Source organism: Nilaparvata lugens, chromosome 2 (genome assembly GCF_014356525.2).
Source record: "Nilaparvata lugens isolate BPH chromosome 2, ASM1435652v1, whole genome shotgun sequence".
Lineage (NCBI taxonomy): Eukaryota > Metazoa > Arthropoda > Insecta > Hemiptera > Delphacidae > Nilaparvata > Nilaparvata lugens.
Genome location: NC_052505.1, coordinates 43,163,540 through 43,183,551, shown reverse-complemented (window position 1 = coordinate 43,183,551; position 20,012 = coordinate 43,163,540). Strand labels below are relative to the sequence as shown.

The following is a 20,012-nucleotide window of genomic DNA, read 5'->3' as shown; positions in this document are numbered from 1 at the left end:
ATATAAACAGACATACAGAAATTACTCGCTTAATATAATATGAAACAGCAATTGCTCCCTTGATGTAATAGGATTTCAATGTATTAAAAATACTTGAAAATATTTTGAATAATATCATAAAATTCAATCCATTGAATAATATTTGTGAACCTATTCATAATTGTGATTAATGAGATTTCAGTCAATCCTGGAAATCTCTGCTTGAGATAGAAAAAACGATTCCTATCAATTATCAGTATCAGTATGCTTTAAGAACGTTTATTCTCAACTCTTTATGTTTATGAGTAACAAACTAAATATTTTTCCAAAACATGAGGGTCATGCCCCCCCCCTCGCAGATTTGTTTTCTATTTCAAATACCGGTTTCTATTCTCTATAGCTTACTGAAGTGTTTGAAACAATTCATAACAATAAAATAACAGAAAATAAAATTTCAAAAAATTTCCAGATAATCTAAAACTTGTTTCTCTTTACCAATATCATTGGTTACATTCATTCGTTTAGTGTTTCACCTTATGATTCATTGAGGATGATCAAGAAATCATAAGTATTTTGTTAGCTTGATTTTTTGTTTGCTGAAATTCCTGTCCAATCTAACTGGCAGAGGTATTCACTATCTTCATTAGTGCATGCAATTTATATTGTAGTTCTGATTTTCTAATATATTATTCAAGTACATAAGAGGAGTCCAGAACCAATTTCTTCATGCAAAATTTCCTTGTGCTAGATACAGAGTGGCCCAAAAACCTCGTACTTTCTGCTCATTTTCCAGTTTTCTGCCAAATCTCGTAATCGGACAAAAAAATTTGCTCCCACCTTTTTTTTAGATTATAAAATTCTGAATAAGATGAGTTCATTCGGAACTCTTTATCTCCAATGAGTACTGAGTTATGTGGTCAAGGCGGTCCGAAAACATGCATCATAAGTCAAATTCGGTCGAAAAATGAAAAATTTATTGTTGCGTGTACTTGAGTGAGTTCACAAGACATTATGATTTTTCAAAAATGAGTGAAATTTGAAGGAAAAATCAACTTTGATGAATTTCAGTTTTTGATCAACAATATCTTCCGATTGTTACCATCTAGATGTATAATTCAAAATCCCTCTGGGCGTACTTTTGTGCTCTACAATCTGAGATCAGGTAGAGCGCTTTATCTCATATGGATTTCCAGGTACACCTGACAACAATGCTCCTTGTATTGTGAAAAACACCTAATTTTCAGCTTCAACCATCATCACCAACTACATTGTCCTCACATTGATATTTTGCACAATGACATAAGTTCATGAGAATATGTTCTATTAGAATCACCCGTTAGATGCACTTCATTTCAGTATTTCCTAGTGGAGAGGCGCGCTTAAGGACACCTCAAGGATCAAAATTTCAAACACTTATAACTTTTGACACAATGCTCAGATTCCATCGTACTACACTTCATTCTTCTCGGCTTGTCAAGGCGGTCCAAAACCATGCATCACAAGTCAAATTCGGTCGAAAAATGAAAAATTTTTTCTTGAGTGTACTTAAGCCCATATTCCAATACACAAAAAATGACCAATTTCTATATTCAAAGTAACCCCTCATGTATATCAGTAACCCCACATTATAAAAACCATTATTTGATCTTGAAATGTACAACCATTATTTGATCTTGAAATATACAATAGAAGTTTCTCTTTCATCTGATGTAAACGATTCATAAAAAAATATGTTCGTAAAGTGAGACTTGATTGTTGAAGAAAATCCGGAAATTGTAGATATTTTTCCCATATTAACGGTTTTGGCAGTTTTATGATAAGGAAAAGTGAATCAAAATGGATTTTAGGCAACTGAGCTCGTAGAGGATGAATTTATCTACTATTTGGAATCAATCGTGAGTTTCTATGATGTATCAGACTCGTTTTAGAAACTCTTGATCAACAGTAAAATCACGAAAAAATGTAAAAAACTGAAATCGCCATTTTTAAAATCTTCTGTAACTTCGGAATTGTATTGGAATCAGACGTATTATTTATTGGAGTGGGTAGAGAGGGAAAATTTTCACATCCTCACTAGATTTGGAAATTTCATCAGAAGTATTTCACAAGACATGCAGCTTAGAATATAGAAATTGTCCATTTTTTGTGTATTGGAATATGGGCTTAAGTACACTCAAGAAAATTTTTCATTTTTCGACCGAATTTGACTTGTGATGCATGGTTTTGGACCGCCTTGACAAGCCGAGAAGAATGAAGAGTGTAGGCTAGTACGATGGAATCTGAGCATTGTGTCAAAAGTTATAAGTGTTTGAAATATTGATCCTTGAGGTGTCCTTAAGCGCGCCTCTCCACTAGGAAATACTGAAATGAAGTGCATCTAACGGGTGATTCTCATAGAACATATTCTCATGAACTTATGTCATTGTGCAAAATATCAATGTGAGGACAATGTAGTTGGTTTTCACAATACAAGGAGCATTGTTGTCAGGTGTACCTGGAAATCTATGAGATAAAGCGCTCTACCTGATCTCAGATTGTAGAGCACAAAAGTACGCCCAGAGGGATTTTGAATTATACATCTAGATGGTAACAATCGGAAGATATTGTTGATCAAAAACTGAAATTCATCAAAGTTGATTTTTCCTTCAAATTTCACTCATTTTTGAAAAATCATAATGTCTTGTGAACTCACTCAAGTACACGCAACAATAAATTTTTCATTTTTCGACCGAATTTGACTTATGATGCATGTTTTCGGACCGCCTTGACCACATAACTCAGTACTCATTGGAGATAAAGAGTTCCGAATGAACTCATCTTATTCAGAATTTTATAATCTAAAAAAAAGGTGGGAGCAAATTTTTTTGTCCGATTACGAGATTTGGCAGAAAACTGGAAAATGAGCAGAAAGTACGAGGTTTTTGGGCCACTCTGTATCTAGCACAAGGAAATTTTGCATGAAGAAATTGGTTCTGGACTCCTCTTATGTACTTGAATAATATATTAGAAAATCAGAACTACAATATAAATTGCATGCACTAATGAAGATAGTGAATACCTCTGCCAGTTAGATTGGACAGGAATTTCAGCAAACAAAAAAATCAAGCTAACAAAATACTTATGATTTCTTGATCATCCTCAATGAATCATAAGGTGAAACACTAAACGAATGAATGTAACCAATGATATTGGTAAAGAGAAACAAGTTTTAGATTATCTGGAAAATTTTTTGAAATTTTATTTTCTGTTATTTTATTGTTATGAATTGTTTCAAACACTTCAGTAAGCTATAGAGAATAGAAACCGGTATTTGAAATAGAAAACAAATCTGCGAGGGGGGGGGCATGACCCTCATGTTTTGGAAAAATATTTAGTTTGTTACTCATAAACATAAAGAGTTGAGAATAAACGTTCTTAAAGCATACTGATACTGATAATTGATAGGAATCGTTTTTTCTATCTCAAGCAGAGATTTCCAGGATTGACTGAAATCTCATTAATCACAATTATGAATAGGTTCACAAATATTATTCAATGGATTGAATTTTATGATATTATTCAAAATATTTTCAAGTATTTTTAATAACATTGAAATCCTATTACATCAAGGGAGCAATTGCTGTTTCATATTATATTAAGCGAGTAATTTCTGTATGTCTGTTTATATTTTTATATCTGGTTATCATATTATATTAAGCGAGCAATTTCTGTATGTCTGATTATATTTTTATATCTGGTTATTTTTATATCCGGTTATTTATGTTCAACGGATCTCGAAAACGGCTCTAACGATTTTGACGAGATTTGGAACCTAGTGGGTTTATGATATAAAAATTCGATTGCACTAGATCTCATCCCTGGGAAAACTCGCTGAAAGACATGAAAAGGATAATTCATCCTTGGAAGTACAGATGATAATTTCACAAAAATACGCCAAGAGGGATTTTGAATTATACATATAGATTGTAAGAATCGGAAGATATTGTTGATCAAAAACTGAAATTCATTAAAATTGATTTTTCCTTCAAATTTCACTCATTTTTGAAAAATCATAACTCAGTACTCATTGGAAATAAAGAGTTCGGAATGATTTATATTATTCCATTCAGAATTTTAAAATCTAAAAAAAGGGTGGGTGGAAATTTCTCTGTCCGATTAAGAGATTTGGCAGGAATAGCTGAAAACTGGAAAATGCGCCGTAAATACGAGGTTTTTGGGCCACCCTGAATCTAGCACAAGGAAATTTTGCATGAAGAAATTGGTTCTGGACTTCTATTATGTACCCAAATAATATATTAAAAAATCAGAACTACAATTTAAATTGCAAGCCCACACCCCTTTTTTGTTAAGTCTATATTAAAGTAGATTCGTATGGCTCTTGTTGGTGGGGAGTCTCTTGCGGGAAGGTCCCACCGCCTGAATATACAGGGTGGGGCAGAGCCGATTGACGAGTTTAGAATGGTTATAAGAAATGAACCGTTCAAATTAGAACAAAATTCTTTAATAGGTACAATTCAGTTTGAAATATAGTTTTTATTGTTAATTTTTTTGAAATTATATCAGTTAAATGGCAGCCATAAGCAGCAATACACTGACGTAGCGTATTTTTAAGTTTTAGAACGCATTTTGGCACACGGCGATTGGTAAGGCTCTTCTCTTATTCGCTCCTTTAATTCTTCCAAGGTGTGTGGGCGATGTTTGGAAACTTTATTTTTGAGTTAATGTCACAGAAAAAAATCGCATAGCTTAAATCGGGTGAGCGTGCTGACCATACTTCTTTGATAATGGCAACATCACCGTCAATGTCACATCCCAGCGTTATGTGACAATGCTAAAAACGTTTTTGCGCCCCAAATTGGAAGAACTTGCTGAGGAACATGACTCGGGAGAAATATGGTTCAGTAGGATGAAGCTAAAGCCCACACAGGGCGTATTTCAATGAATGTGTTGAGACAAATGTTCGCAGGGCGGCTTATCTCACAAAGGGTGAACTTGAGGTGGCCGACACGCTCACCCGATTTAAGCTTTTTAGAGTATCAAGTTATGATTTTCCACTAGTTTTGAATTTCCAAAAACCCTGAAATTCAAGATAGTAAGTTATCCAGTTAAAATGTTCGATTGTTGAAAAAATCGCTCCGATAGTAATTGCATTCTGCTTCAGGCAATTTTCTTTTGAAGTTTTTGGTCTAAAAGTTAAGATTTTTCACTTTCTCTAAGTTTTTTTGCTATTCTTGTGAAAGACTTTTCTCGAGCCCAATACTCGAGCTCACAAACATGTTTCAGGTTGTCTACGAGACATGTCTATAGACCATTGCAGACCGTGTCTATAGGTCTATTGACCGTGTCTGTGGGCTGGTTGTGAGACCAAAAATTGCAGGTCCTTTAGCAGAAATGCGAGACTTCATGCAATGATAGAAATTGTTGGGAAAATTATTTGTCTCCTCGAAATCTTTATGGACCTGAGGACGCTAGACATTTGATACATGGTATACATGTCTCTGGACGGCTTATAGACTGTGTTCTCCAGACTATACACCGTTTTGCAACTTGGTCTCGAAGTATGGTAAAAGAGCCTTCTACTAGACTTTACATTGAAAATAAAACTACATATTTCCATCATTCATCTCTTCCTCCAATTTCCCAGTACCTAATTGGAGGTAACTATAAGATATACTCCATAATCTCCCGATATTATGTTACACGAAGATTAATTATTGTTTCCTGCTCTTATCTTTGGCTTTTCTGATGGGCATATAATACGTGGATTAGAGGTGGCTATGATATAATATATGTAATATATCATATAATAGAGGTGGCTATGATATAATATATAATATATCATATAATAGCCTTTCATGCCACATTAAATAAGGACGAGAATGATTTTTTATAGATACATCTCATACTACAGCTCATTCTTCTAAGTTTTTCAAGGAGGTTAAAAGTATGATATATGTACAAATTTTTCAGGGCCGAGCACTGTTTCTAATTCAGGCCTTTTCCCAAGTTATAATAGTAAACGCAATAGGATGGAGCCATTATTGTAAGTGAGTTAGCGAAAATTGTTTTCTCTCTCTATGATGAACGGCCATGACTTCGAACTTCTCAGGATAGATATTTAAAAATTGTGGCTCCGAGTCGTCAAGGAATGTAGATAATGGAAATATCTCAAACTTAGTTTTCCTGTTGCGACATAGGGTGCGATAAGGAGTAAAACAGCGAGATATTGCAATTATAACAAACTAGATAGTGATTTTGCAGTTACTCTTTGGTCCTAAGGCTTGAGAAGCCACGCGATGATTGGTCGAAATTGATTGAGCGAATATGTATCCGCAAAGTTTTTTATTAAAGATATTATATTATTTACTTCTAAGTAGTCAAATTTAGTGGCACAAATGTCCATCTTCGTCACCGTAATCAATGGATTAGATTGCCATGCCTTGATTTAATTGTATTTCGCGATGTGTGGATAGATAGCATCGCCTAATAACCGCTAAGCGGTTCATGCCATCAAAATCATCTTTAAGACACAACTAGACAACAGATGATACTGCAGCTATTTTTCACGGTAATTCATGGAACGAAGTTCATACCATAGCTGAAAATAATATGCTTTTAATTAAGAAGTGGTTAGATAAGAATACCTTAAGTTTAAATATTGAAAAAACTAATTATATAACCTTCTCTGCAAATAGAGTAGGACAGCCTAACGAGAATCAAGATTTGAGACTCCATTCTCAGTGCAATTTAAACTTGGGTAATTGTGATTTTCCAACCATTAAAAAAGTCAATAATACTAAGTATTTGGGAATTATAATTGATGGAAACCTTAAATGGGATGTTCATATTAAGTACATATGTAGAAAAATTAGATATTTATCTTTTAAATTTTATCAAGTTAACAGATTTCTTAATAAGAACCATCTGAAAATGATGTATCATGCTCTAGTCGAGTCAATTCTGCAGTATGGCATAGTTGTTTGGGGAGGCTGTTTCAACTGTCATATTGCTGAATTATTTGTAGCACAAAAACTGATAATTAAAACTATATTAAGCAAACCCAGGCTCTATCCAACGGATATGGTTTTTAGTGATTTTGAGGTCATGACTATACGTCAATTATACATAAAAACCGTAATTGAGTACTTAATAAAATATAGATCCGATTTTCCTCTCACAATAAACTCTAATCTTAATTATTATAATCTAAGGGCCACTGCTAACAAATATGTAATCTATAACACTGATATTGAATGTATAAGGAGGCAATTAATTTACATAGGTACTAAAATAATAAACCTCATTCCAAATCACTTTCTCATGGACAATAAGATCAGTGGAAGAATTAAACTGGATATAAAAAACTGGACATACAGTAATTTCTTCTTCCATTTAGATATATGACTCGAGATTTCTGCTTCAGCATTGTTTTTTCATCAGTTTTTTTTTCTTTTTTCAGTGGACTCGCTTACCTTTATTTTGAGTACCTATTCCTCTGTTTTCTTCCTTCCCCCCATTTCTCCCTTCCTTTTTTTCCTCATTACTTCTCTTCTCTTCTTTGCCTGCCTATTACATGGGAAACCATAGTTGGCTAGGTACCTTCCTCTCTTTTTTTTTCTCTTCTCCAACACACCCAAACACTAAGCCCATTGTTTTTTTATATTTGTAACATTTTATTGTGTTTTATTTGTTTCGTAAATCTTTGTAATTTTGTTTTGTCTTGTTTTGTGTGTTTTTAATAAATTGAAATAAATTGAACTTCATACCATCATGTACTCCACGAGCAAGGAATGTCGTAAGAGGTCCCGAGGATGATACCTGACCAGAATTTACGTGAGGCCGATTCGAGAGACGGAGGTTCAGCATCGCAAGATGACTTCCCAACAATATCAATTCAACTGTTAGAAGAAAACGCCGAAATAACAAAATAACATCGAAAAAAAACACAACGGAAATCATCAACAAAGTGCAGTGCAGTGAAACAAAGGTCCATACAAGAATGTCAATCAAAGTGGAGGTTTGAAATTGATATTATAATTTCATTTGAAATTGAAATATAATTTCTGGTATTCCCCAAAACCTTGTAATGAAAGGAAATTGATAGGTCTCAGTTTAAGAAGCTGTATTGTTATCACCAGATACGGTGTCAACGGTCTAGATTAGATAATAACGGCTCTCAAGGCTATGATTTTGAACAGCCAAATGAAAATAAAAGTATTACTGCAATTTATTTAATAATATGATATATATATATATATATATATATATAATATATATATATATATATATATATATATATATATATAATATTTTGAGGTTAGGTTCTTTGGTAATAACTAGTTAGCGACCTCAGTAATCGGTCGAGCCGTAGACTATATTTTGAGAATCAGCCAGACACCTTGTGGCAAATTAGTTGCGTATGAATAGCATTCGCTTAGACTATGATCAGAGGGTTTAGTAAGCAAGCATGCCAAATCAATGTAAACAAAAAAGCGATAAAGAAAACACGAAAATATTTATTAAATCAAACGAGCATGAACAAAATGTAGAAAACAAAACAAAAAGATAAAGGAAATGGGATGTAACTTTAATCAGCGCAATGATACATGATGCAGTTTTGGGATGTACCAATCACAATGCGGTATTTGACCGGCGCAAAAACGATTTAATTAGAAATATACAGGTATTATTTATATAAATAATAAAAAATTGCAATCTTTATAGAACGTATAGATTTATGTAGCAAATGTAGAATAAGAGTTTAAGACTAAAATATTCACTCAATAGATAGTAATATAACAGTTTTGTATTGACTATTTGACAGTATTAAATTCCATCATAGCAGAGTATTTAAAATCCACCAATGAGAGTGGATATTTAAATTTTATGTACATTGAAAAGTCGGAAGTATGGTTGTAGAAGAATAGGGGAAGATCCAGACCCACTTTGCTTGCCAGAGGTCACCAGGGACACCACCAATTTTGAGAGCACAAGACCAGATCCCATTTTTAATAATTTTTGCATTAAAAAGTTAATGTTATACGAGTAATTAAGAATTAAATTTCAGACTCAGTGAAGTCATAGTATGACAGGAGTCATTAAATTTAAAAATTTAAATACTGTCATTATATAAGACAACAGCAGCCCACCAGAAAAGGCCTAGGGCATCGAAACGAATCCAGATCACCATCATAATTTATTGTGAAAAATCGACACATGAGTTTATTTGAAAAGCTATCAAGGAGGGCCCTCAGTGCTACAAGTAAATCACAATTGAATAAAGCTAACTTGTCGAAGAGTTATTTTAATATTGAAACTTGCGCAAATATTAAAATGAAAAGGGAATATCTTTAAGAACTATTTATGAGATTTAAATATTTAAATATGCACAGATGGAATATTTGATTTATTATATATGCTCACTCATATATCTTTTTTATCAGTAATTTATTAGAATTTTCATGAAGCTCATGTTCATAAGATAAATTGATTTATCTGAATTCCACCAGAGGCTGAACCCAAGCCCTGAGATATATTTCAATATTTATTTTTTTCATATAGCCTATATTTGGAAGTGCGATTTATAAATTTTATTCGACAAGCAATAGCAAGTCGACAACTGAGCTGTATAAATTGAAAGAGTGTATGCTGATTAAAGAAGCACATGATTTATTAATTAATGCAAATAAGCAAAGTAAAATCTTTTAGTGAGTTATCTGTGATAATTTTTAATATATATATTTTCTCATATTATTTTCATATTTGTTGCTCCATTTTTTATTATATGTGATTATATATATTTTATGTGACTTATGGAGCTGAAACGTGAACCATTTTAAATAAAGAGCATTGAGGTCTTTCGAGATAAAGATGTACAGGAGGATATGGGGACCGGTCTGCGTTGAAGGAAACTGGAGAGCCAGATTTAACAATGAGATTGATGAAGCAATTGGCGAAAGAAATATTATAAGGTGTATCAAAGCAAAAAGAATAGAATGACTGGGTCACGTGGTAAGAATGAGTGATGAAAGAGTACCACAAAAGCTGCTTGATGAAAGGATGATGGGCACCCGAAAAAGAGGAAGGCCAAGAAGAAGATGGATCAGCGATGTGGTGGGAGATCTCCATGTGCTAGGTGTGGCGAACTGGTGGCAGGGAGCACAAGAGCGGGATGTATGGAGGCATCATGTAGAGTAGGCCAAGGTCCGCCCAGGACTGTAGAGCCAGATAAAGTAAGTAAGTAAGTAAGTATATATATTTTATATTTGTTGAATGGTGTACCCTTCATTTATGATCCTATCTTCATGCATGACCAATCTTGTTATAGTATATTTTATTACCAGTATTGACCTATTATTCAAATTATCAACCAACTGTATTTTTCACCGGATAAGTTGGATAAATGGGCGATATACAGCATTGATTATTATATCTTTGGAAATAATACGTTCTCAAGATTTATTTAAATTATTCAGGACCATCGCATCCGATTTGGAAAAACTCAAGGGTCATAGTATTAAGTTGCCGCAGCAATACAAATTAATAGAATTTATAAGGTATTCTGATAGAGTATCGCCTTTGATACCACTCGGTATCATCTTACATTTCTGACCCTTTGTCAGATGGTGGCGAGTGGCATTGGTGACGATACCATATTGTCTAGTACAAAAATCAGAGCCCTTATATCTATCTACCTCTCCTGCATCTATATTTGTGGAGTCAACCAAATCAGTCATAAGAACTGTGAACTGTTAAAGCGGCCGACGTTTGCAGTCATCGAAAGCAGAGAATTATTTGAGCTCCTAGAAGAGCTGGTAAGAAACTGGTGGTATTTATCTTTCAGGAGTCACAGAAATATTAAATCTATTCGAAAATCTTTGCTCTACCGACTGCGGCCAAACAGGGAACATGTGACATCAAAAATAATGTTACAGGTTATCTACGAAATTTGGGTTCTACGGCTTTTTCTGTCTTGAGTTTTATTCTGAAATTAATTTTTTTAAATTAATTTTATTATTAATTAATTAATTTTTTTTATGAGATTTAAATATTTAAATATGCACAGATGGAATATTTGATTTATTATATATGCTCACTCATATATCTTTTTTATCAGTAATTTATTAGAATTTTCATGAAGCTCATGTTCATAAGATAAATTGATTTATCTGAATTCCACCAGAGGCTGAACCCAAGCCCTGAGATATATTTCAATATTTATTTTTTTCATATAGCCTATATTTGGAAGTGCGATTTATAAATTTTATTCGACAAGCAATAGCAAGTCGACAACTGAGCTGTATAAATTGAAAGAGTGTATGCTGATTAAAGAAGCACATGATTTATTAATTAATGCAAATAAGCAAAGTAAAATCTTTTAGTGAGCTATCTGTGATAATTTTTAATATATATATTTTCTCATATTATTTTCATATTTGTTGCTCCATTTTTTATTATATGTAATTATATATATTTTATGTGACTTATGGAGCTGAAACGTGAACCATTTTAAATAAAGAGCATTGAGGTCTTTCGAGATAAAGATGTACAGGAGGATATGGGGACCGGTCTGCGTTGAAGGAAACTGGAGAGCCAGATTTAACAATGAGATTGATGAAGCAATTGGCGAAAGAAATATTATAAGGTGTATCAAAGCAATAAGAATAGAATGACTGGGTCACGTGGTAAGAATGAGTGATGAAAGAGTACCACAAAAGCTGCTTGATGAAAGGATGATGGGCACCCGAAAAAGAGGAAGGCCAAGAAGAAGATGGATCAGCGATGTGGTGGGAGATCTCCATGTGCTAGGTGTGGCGAACTGGTGGCAGGGAGCACAAGAGCGGGATGTATGGAGGCATCATGTAGAGTAGGCCAAGGTCCGCCCAGGACTGTAGAGCCAGATAAAGTAAGTAAGTAAGTATATATATTTTATATTTGTTGAATGGTGTACCCTTCATTTATGATCCTATCTTCATGCATGACCAATCTTGTTATAGTCTATTTTATTACCAGTATTGACCTATTATTCAAATTATCAACCAACTGTATTTTTCACCGGATAAGTTGGATAAATGGGCGATATACAGCATTGATTATTATATCTTTGGAAATAATACGTTCTCAAGATTTATTTAAATTATTCAGGACCATCGCATCCGATTTGGAAAAACTCAAGGGTCATAGTATTAAGTTGCCGCAGCAATACAAATTAATAGAATTTATAAGGTATTCTGATAGAGTATCGCCTTTGATACCACTCGGTATCATCTTACATTTCTGACCCCTTTGTCAGATGGTGGCGAGTGGCATTGGTGACGATACCATATTGTCTAGTACAAAAATCAGAGCCCTTATATCTATCTACCTCTCCTGCATCTATATTTGTGGAGTCAACCAAATCAGTCATAAGAACTGTGAACTGTTAAAGCGGCCGACGTTTGCAGTCATCGAAAGCAGAGAATTATTTGAGCTCCTAGAAGAGCTGGTAAGAAACTGGTGGTATTTATCTTTCAGGAGTCACAGAAATATTAAATCTATTCAAAAATCTTTGCTCTACCGACTGCGGCCAAACAGGGAACATGTGACATCAAAAATAATGTTACAGGTTATCTACGAAATTTGGGTTCTACGGCTTTTTCTGTCTTGAGTTTTATTCTGAAATTAATTTTTTTTTTGCAACTGATATTATTTGGTTTGGTGACGTAGTAATATCTGACGTAAGGATAGTGATGCGCCCCGAGATCGGATGATTCAAATTCAATGTACCTGGACGAATCATGAAACATTTTAAATTCAATATGATTCTTATTCTCTTTCGTGTCAGTATTGTTGATATGTGTTTTGTTTTAAAATCTTGTAGTGTGAAAATTGTGAAAGACGATTGAATCAGGCATGGCAAAAACCTATTGTAGTATTCTTGACTCTAACCCGTTCGCCTGCATGAATTAAAATAGTATAGACTCAGATATTTCTTAGATGTGCCGGTCTACTTTTGAAATTCTAAAGATTTTCTTCACAATTTTTTTTCATTTTATTACCTTTATAAAGGCCAGGCACAGCCATTCAACCTCCTTTTAACCAATACGATGACCTATTTCTGTTTTCAATATACACTGTACTTTCTTTCTCGGAGTCTCGATGATAAGAAATTATGCTTTTGTCTCAAATTCTGTATCTTTTTTGTGTTCGAAGTTTCTATTGTGTTGTTTTTTCTCTACTATTGAAGTATTTTTGTGCTTTCAAAACGTTCATTCGTTCTTTTAGAAAAAAGACAGAATTGGAATAGAATAACTATTTTGTTTGATTGGCAAAGAGTGGAAAGTAATGTCTACTCTTTCACGTAACTACAAAATTGACGGAACTCTCATCTTTCCACAGTTGAAGCGAATGTATTATGGATTGGAGAAAAAATGAAAATGAGACAACTAAGCTTGTAGAAGATTGATTCGTATGCAATACAAATTCATTGTCGTGTAATATGGGGAATATTGAGATGTTTGAATTGTAGTTTTTTGTGCCTTTCTTTCAGGTTGTTGAACTGATCAGAATTGAACTACATGTTTAGTAAGGTGACGTGATTCAGCTACTTGGGTACTGCGCATACATTTCATGACCCCAACTTATGCGTAGCCTGACTCAGAACTCTAGACAACTGAACGCTCAACACTCAACAGGTATCCAACTACAAACACTCGATAGAGAAAGAGTCTTATTGCACTACGTACTTAATCTACCATCACTATCTTCCATGGACAAATCATGTAGGCCTATGTGATAAAATTAGTAGACTTTGTATATTATGCAGGCTAACTGTAAAATTGAAACCATTATAGTCCCTCTATGGTAAACAAGGCAACCATGTAACAATTCTGTAACAATTTTGTACCTAATCCTGGATAATATTCCAACATAAGCCAGCATTTTTCCACTAGACGGACTTGAGCAATGTACCAGCGGACAGGTAAGGTGATTCCCTAATTATTTTCGACCTGTGTGTTATTGAATTTGAGCATAATAGCATTAGCAATGGAGTAGGTAAGTGGGCGGCCACGCATGCGCAGTAGTGCGTCACAGGTTAGAAAGAGCGCCGGAAGGCAATAATTCCCAGGCTAGGGGTGGGCTTGGCGCTCTGGACTCAGCACCAGACTCAGTGCGTGTCATGACCCGCTACCGCGTGTTCATATTCCAACTGACGCGTTCCCGCTCCGTCAAGACGCGTTAGGACCGCGCGTCAACTTGTTCGTCACCGGCTTCCATATCTGTTGACCTCGTGAAAATTATAACAATGAACAACGAGAGCTTGATCTACGATACTGGTGGTATAGGAAACTCGAAGGATTTCTACTACTTTTGAAAGCAAAAACTATTTTGTAAGGTGAGTCCGGCCATAGTAATGATGGAGAGGTACAGGCTTTACTGACCTTCGTTCTATACTATTCAGACTAGTGAATACCATTTTCTTCCTTATTTTTGGCATTAGACAAAAATGTATTTAAAGGTCATTTGAAAAATTATAAATTGGGTTGGTTGGATGCTTCGCTGATTTATCTTTGAGTCTATTAAATTCAATCGAGAACAATAGAACAAAACATATTATTGATTAATATGGTTCGCTCAGAAGACTAGTCCACCGGGAATAGAGATAATCATTATTATGTTCGGTAACATCAATAATCAACGTTTTGCAGACAAGGAAAAGTAATTTCTCAATAATATACTACGAAATCTTCTCAGTATAAAGAACTTGATCAGTAAACAATTTCTGAGGAGAATAATGAATGAAAAACTTTTCATTATTAGAAAGCACCAAGTTACAAACACTATTATATGTTTCTATTTCACCTAGAAATGAGTCTGTGTGTAAGGAGGGTCGTGTAAAATATTTATCATCTTGCATAACACGTTTTGATCGAGCACACGATAAAAAATGTACTTCCAATTGTACTCAAAATAACAAAGAATAGTTTGTAATGACCCTCCCTGTCAATAATTGAACTGTATTCAGAGATTCTTGTCTTTTTGATAAAAATGTATCTATCTCTTCTTGATAATAATATTCACCAAACAATCTTGACTTTAATTATCATATAATCAATTATTTATTTGAGTAATATTTTTGGAAAATTGTTCCTCAGATGGTTTTTCTATGCTTGAAAATCGGAAAAGGGAGTAAAACGTTATTGTGATGCCAAGATCTAGAGATTCAAAATTATGTTTTAGTTGGATACCACAACAAGTAAATAAGTCAAGTAAAAGTAGGTAGGTGAATTCGAATGGCTTTCTGTTGTTGGGGAGTCAAAGCAAGGAAATTATTATTCCATGACTGTGTTTATTTTGTAGACTTGTTTCATAACATTAAATGATAAAAATGATGATAAAAAGATCCTGCATCGAGGACTTTGGGGTTTTGATAATGATCTATGCCTAGATAAAGTGAGATTCACGTTATAAAGTCAGCACCCGATCAACATTGGTTTGCTATCCTTGACTCGTTCTGTCATTAGTCAAAGCAGATAGCTTCATCCCTCAAGATATTCTGATACCTCTATGATACATCATACAGTATAAGATATAGGCCGACTGGAATAACTTGAATTACAGTTACCTACTATAGAAGGTGATGGTTACAGAAAATCGACAACTGTGGAGTCGTACCACTTCAACTGACTTTAATCTCTCTATATAAAAGTTTCGCATAAAACATTGTTCCCGATCTTACATTATTATGATAGCCTTCTGTCATGCTACGATTTCATTGAAGTTTACTTTTCCAACTCATAGAGTCATCTTGAACCTTTGATGGTTGCTGATAATTCACTCTTCATTTCACACACTATTCGACCCTGCCTGAACGGTTCTTCAACTACCCCAGCGGCTGTAATTCGCTTTTCCACAGCAGTGTAAGTCACTTACTAACTTGTTTACTCAAGCTGTGATTCATTCGATTTTCTGTCCACCGACCCAGAAATAGTACCGTAGCCTATTTGTCACCACACAAATATCCCGCACCTTAAAACTTTACAATCGAGTTTACTTAGACAAGAGTACACTTCTTGAATTCCATAATTTCATTATTCTCACATTTCTCCAATCATGATTATGAATTCAACTATTTGCTATGAATGTCCTTCTTCGAGCGCACTGAAGTGGAGCTATTCAAATGAGTGAAAATAATGTATTCTATAAAATTGATTATATTGTTTTCGATGCCTTCCAACTCCTCATCAATCTACTCATGTATTTCAACCAATCTCTATAAAAACTAAAATAAAGCTTCATTCAATTCAATTTGGTCCAAATGATAAGGAATTTCTTATAGTCCTGATGAAAATCACAAGATGCATGAGTTACAACTGACAAAGAATGCAACAATAATTATTTACATTGTGCAATCTTCACAACACGATTGCTTCGGCTATAAGTATATTGGGCTAGATACTACTAGTAAAATTCAAAGATTGCGACCATCAGTATCTTGCTTTATAACTTACTCCTAACAATATCTAACTTACTTCTTCATGTTCAAACCCTCGCAAATTTTCCATCATCACAACATCTGTCATCAAGTCAAGAAGAAAACATAGGCTGCGGCGACAGTCAATGATACGTTTTAATGAAGAAATCAAGTGTGAAACAGTTTTATTTTTATTAGAACCTTATAGTCCAATCAATATAGACATAAAAAGGGGGTGTGCTTGCAATTAATATTGTAGCTCTGATTTTTCAATATATTATTTGAGTACATAAGGGAAGTCCAGAACCAATTTCTTCATGCAAAATTTCCTTGTGCTAGATATAGGATGGCCAAAAAAAATCGTATTTTCGGCTCATTTTCCAGTTTTCAGCTATTTCTGCCAAATATCGTAATCGGACAGAAAGATTTGTTCTCGCCTTGTTTTTAGATCATAAAATTCTGAATGAAATTGGATCATTTGGAACTCTCTATCTTCAATGAGTACTGAGTTATGATTTTTCAAAAATAAAAGAAATTTGAAGGAAAAATCAATTTTGATGAATTTTAGTTTTTGATCAACAATATCTTCCGATTGTTAACATTTAGACGTATAATTCAAAATCCCTCTGGGCGTATTTTTGTGCTCTACAATCTGAGATCAGGTAGAGCGCTTTATCTCATATAGATTTCCAGTTACACCTGACAACAATGCTCCTTGTATTGTGAAAAACACCTAATTTTCAGCTGCAACCCTCATCACCAACTACATTGTCCTCACATTGATATTTCGCACGATTACATAAGTTCATTAGATCATGTTCTATGAGAATCACCCGCAAGATGCACTTCATTTCAGTATTTCCTAGTGGAGAAGCGCGTTTAAGGACACCTCAAGGATCAAAATTTCTAACACCTATAACTTTTGACACAATGCTCAGATTTTATTGTAATACACTTCTTTTTTCTCGGCTCGTTAAGGCGGTCTAGAATCATGCATCATAAGTCAAATTTGGTCGAAAAATGAAAAATTTATTGTTGAGTGTACTTAAGCCCATATTCCAATACACAAAAAATGGCAAATTTCTATATTCAAAGCTAATGTATCTCTGTAACCCATTATTATAAAAATAATTACTTGATCTTGAAATGTGCAATAGCGTTTTTTCTTTCATGTGCTGTGAACGATTCATGAAAAAAAAATATGTTCGTAAAGTGAGATTTGATTGTTGAAAAAAATCCGGAAATTGTAGATATTTTCCTCATATCAACAGTTTTGGCAGTTCTATGATATGCCAGAGTGATTCAAGATGGATTTTAGGCAGCTGAGCTCGTAGAGGATGAATTTATCTCCAATTTGGAATCAATCGTGAGTTTCTATGATGTATCAGACTCGTTTTAGAAACTCTTGATCATGGAAAAATGTAAAAACTGAAATCACCATTTTTAAAATCTTCTGCAACTTTCGAACTGTATTGGAATCGAACGTATTATTTATTGGAGTGGGTAGAGGTGGAATATTTTCACATCCTCAATAGATTTGAAATTTCATCAGAGGTATTTCACAAGACATGCAGCTTTGAATATAGAAATTGGCCATTTTTGTGTATTGGAATATGGACTTAAGTACACTCAACAATAAATTTTTCATTTTTCGACCGAATTTGACTTATGATGCATGGTTTCGGACCGCCTTGACGAGCCGAAAAGAATGAAGTGTAGTACGATGAAATTTGAGCATTGTGTCAAAAGTTATAAGTGTTTGAAATTTTGATCCTTGAGGTGTCCTTAAGCGCGCCTTTCCACTAGGAAATACTGAAATGAAGTGCATCTAACGGGTGATTCTCATAGAACATATTCTCATGAACTTATGTCAATGTGAGGACAATGTAGTTGTTGATGAGGGTTGCAGCTGAAAATTAGGTGTTTTTCACAATACAAGGAGCATTGTTGTCAGGTGTACCTGGAAATCTATATGAGATAAAGCGCTCTACCTGATTTCAGATTGTAGAGCACAAAAATACGCCCAGAGGGATTTTGAATTATACGTCTAAATGTTAACAATCGGAAGATATTGTTGATCAAAAACTAAAATTCATCAAAATTGACTTTTCCTTCAAATTTCTCTTATTTTTGAAAAATCATAACTCAGTACTCATTGGAGATAAAGAGTTCCAAATGATCTCATTTCATTCAGAATTTTAAAATCTAAAAAAAAGTTGAGATCAAATTTTTCTGTCCGATTACGAGATTTGGCAGAAATAGCTGAATACTGGAAAATGAGCCGAAAATACGAGGTTTTTGGGCCACTCTGTATCTAGCACAAGGAAATTTTGCATGAAGAAATTGGTTCTGAACTTCTCTTATGTACCCAAATAATATATTAAAAAATCAGAACTACAATATAAATTGCATGCACCAATGTATATAGTGACTGGACTATTAGTCCTACAAATATAAAAATTCCCTTTTCTTTTTCCACTGGGAACGTTTTCCGCTCTCACACAATACGGTCAGGGACAAATGGAATGTACATGTACAACGATCAACAAACATTTCCCAGAACTATATTACCGTACGTCTTGCATCTTGATAAGAATGGGTTGAAATCTATTTGATATTGATTTTCTCCTCACTAATATTTTCTCTCCTTCGTTGAAAGTCATCCAATGATAATATTTCATGGTTCTTCACCGAATTATACAGTTAAACTTCCAGTCATGACTGCACAGGAAAATACAACGTGAGTCAATCATTGCAAACAGAAAAGGCAACAGGCAGAAGAGATTCGATCAAATCGTTTTTCAGAGAGTTCATTTCGTCGATATTCACAAATTCTCCTGCAAAGGTAACATCAGCTAGGAAAGAGGATACAAATATCGTATTTTGAGAGATTACTCAGGAGCACTCGGGGAAAAGTGAGCTACAAGACTTATCAAATTGATTATGATGAGGAAAATACGAACAAGCATGTTCAGTAGAAGCTCATGAAAAACAAAGTAAACAATAGTTGGATGATGCGTAACAACCACCTCTTAACAATATTTGCTCAAAGCAGCTTACCTCGTTTTCTTTTGCATTTCTATAGCATCCCTTTTAATGGAGAATGCATATAAAAAAGAGACGATTCCCAGATGTTGGATACATCTCATCATTTCTGAAGGTTTTTCTAGCTTTATCTCGGGAGGGGAAAAACCCTTTATTCTGAGGGATATCATCAGAAACATAAGCCAGAAGCGGAATGCGTTGAGAAAGCAGTATTCGTCCCCAAACAGTCGGCTTTTGCAACGACCGACAATAAAATGACTGGTGACTCCTAATGCTCTGCCAAAACCGTCTGTGTATGCTGTTCAGTTTCGGCGCTCAGAAAAATATATCACCCTACAATCTTTCCAACCATCGTGATAGTAAAGAAACAAAGAAAATCATCTGATCACTTTGAAAGTCTGATAAATGTTCAATCATTGGTGAATTTTGTATGATGAAGTAATTTACAAGGAGATCTCCAAGGAAAATGAAGAATAAAATACAAGTGAAAATTTTCACTAGCCTTTCAAAAGCTTTTATTCGGACTAAAATAGCC

The 20,012-nt window shown here is 34.2% G+C and overlaps 1 protein-coding gene across 2 annotated transcripts in view; it reads left to right on the top strand.

Annotated features, from left to right (window-relative positions):
• Positions 1 to 14,088: 14,088 nt before the first annotated feature.
• Positions 14,089 to 20,012, top strand: part of LOC111055246 (cholecystokinin receptor) — a 318,135-nt gene continuing 312,211 nt past the window's right edge. Inside the window, exon 1 of one of the 2 annotated variants that reach the window (XM_039421264.1) lies at positions 14,089 to 14,353. The gene's annotated coding sequence lies outside the window, so the exon portion shown is untranslated. The remainder of the gene's footprint in view (positions 14,354 to 20,012) is intronic. The other variant, XM_039421262.1, reaches the window with a different exon arrangement.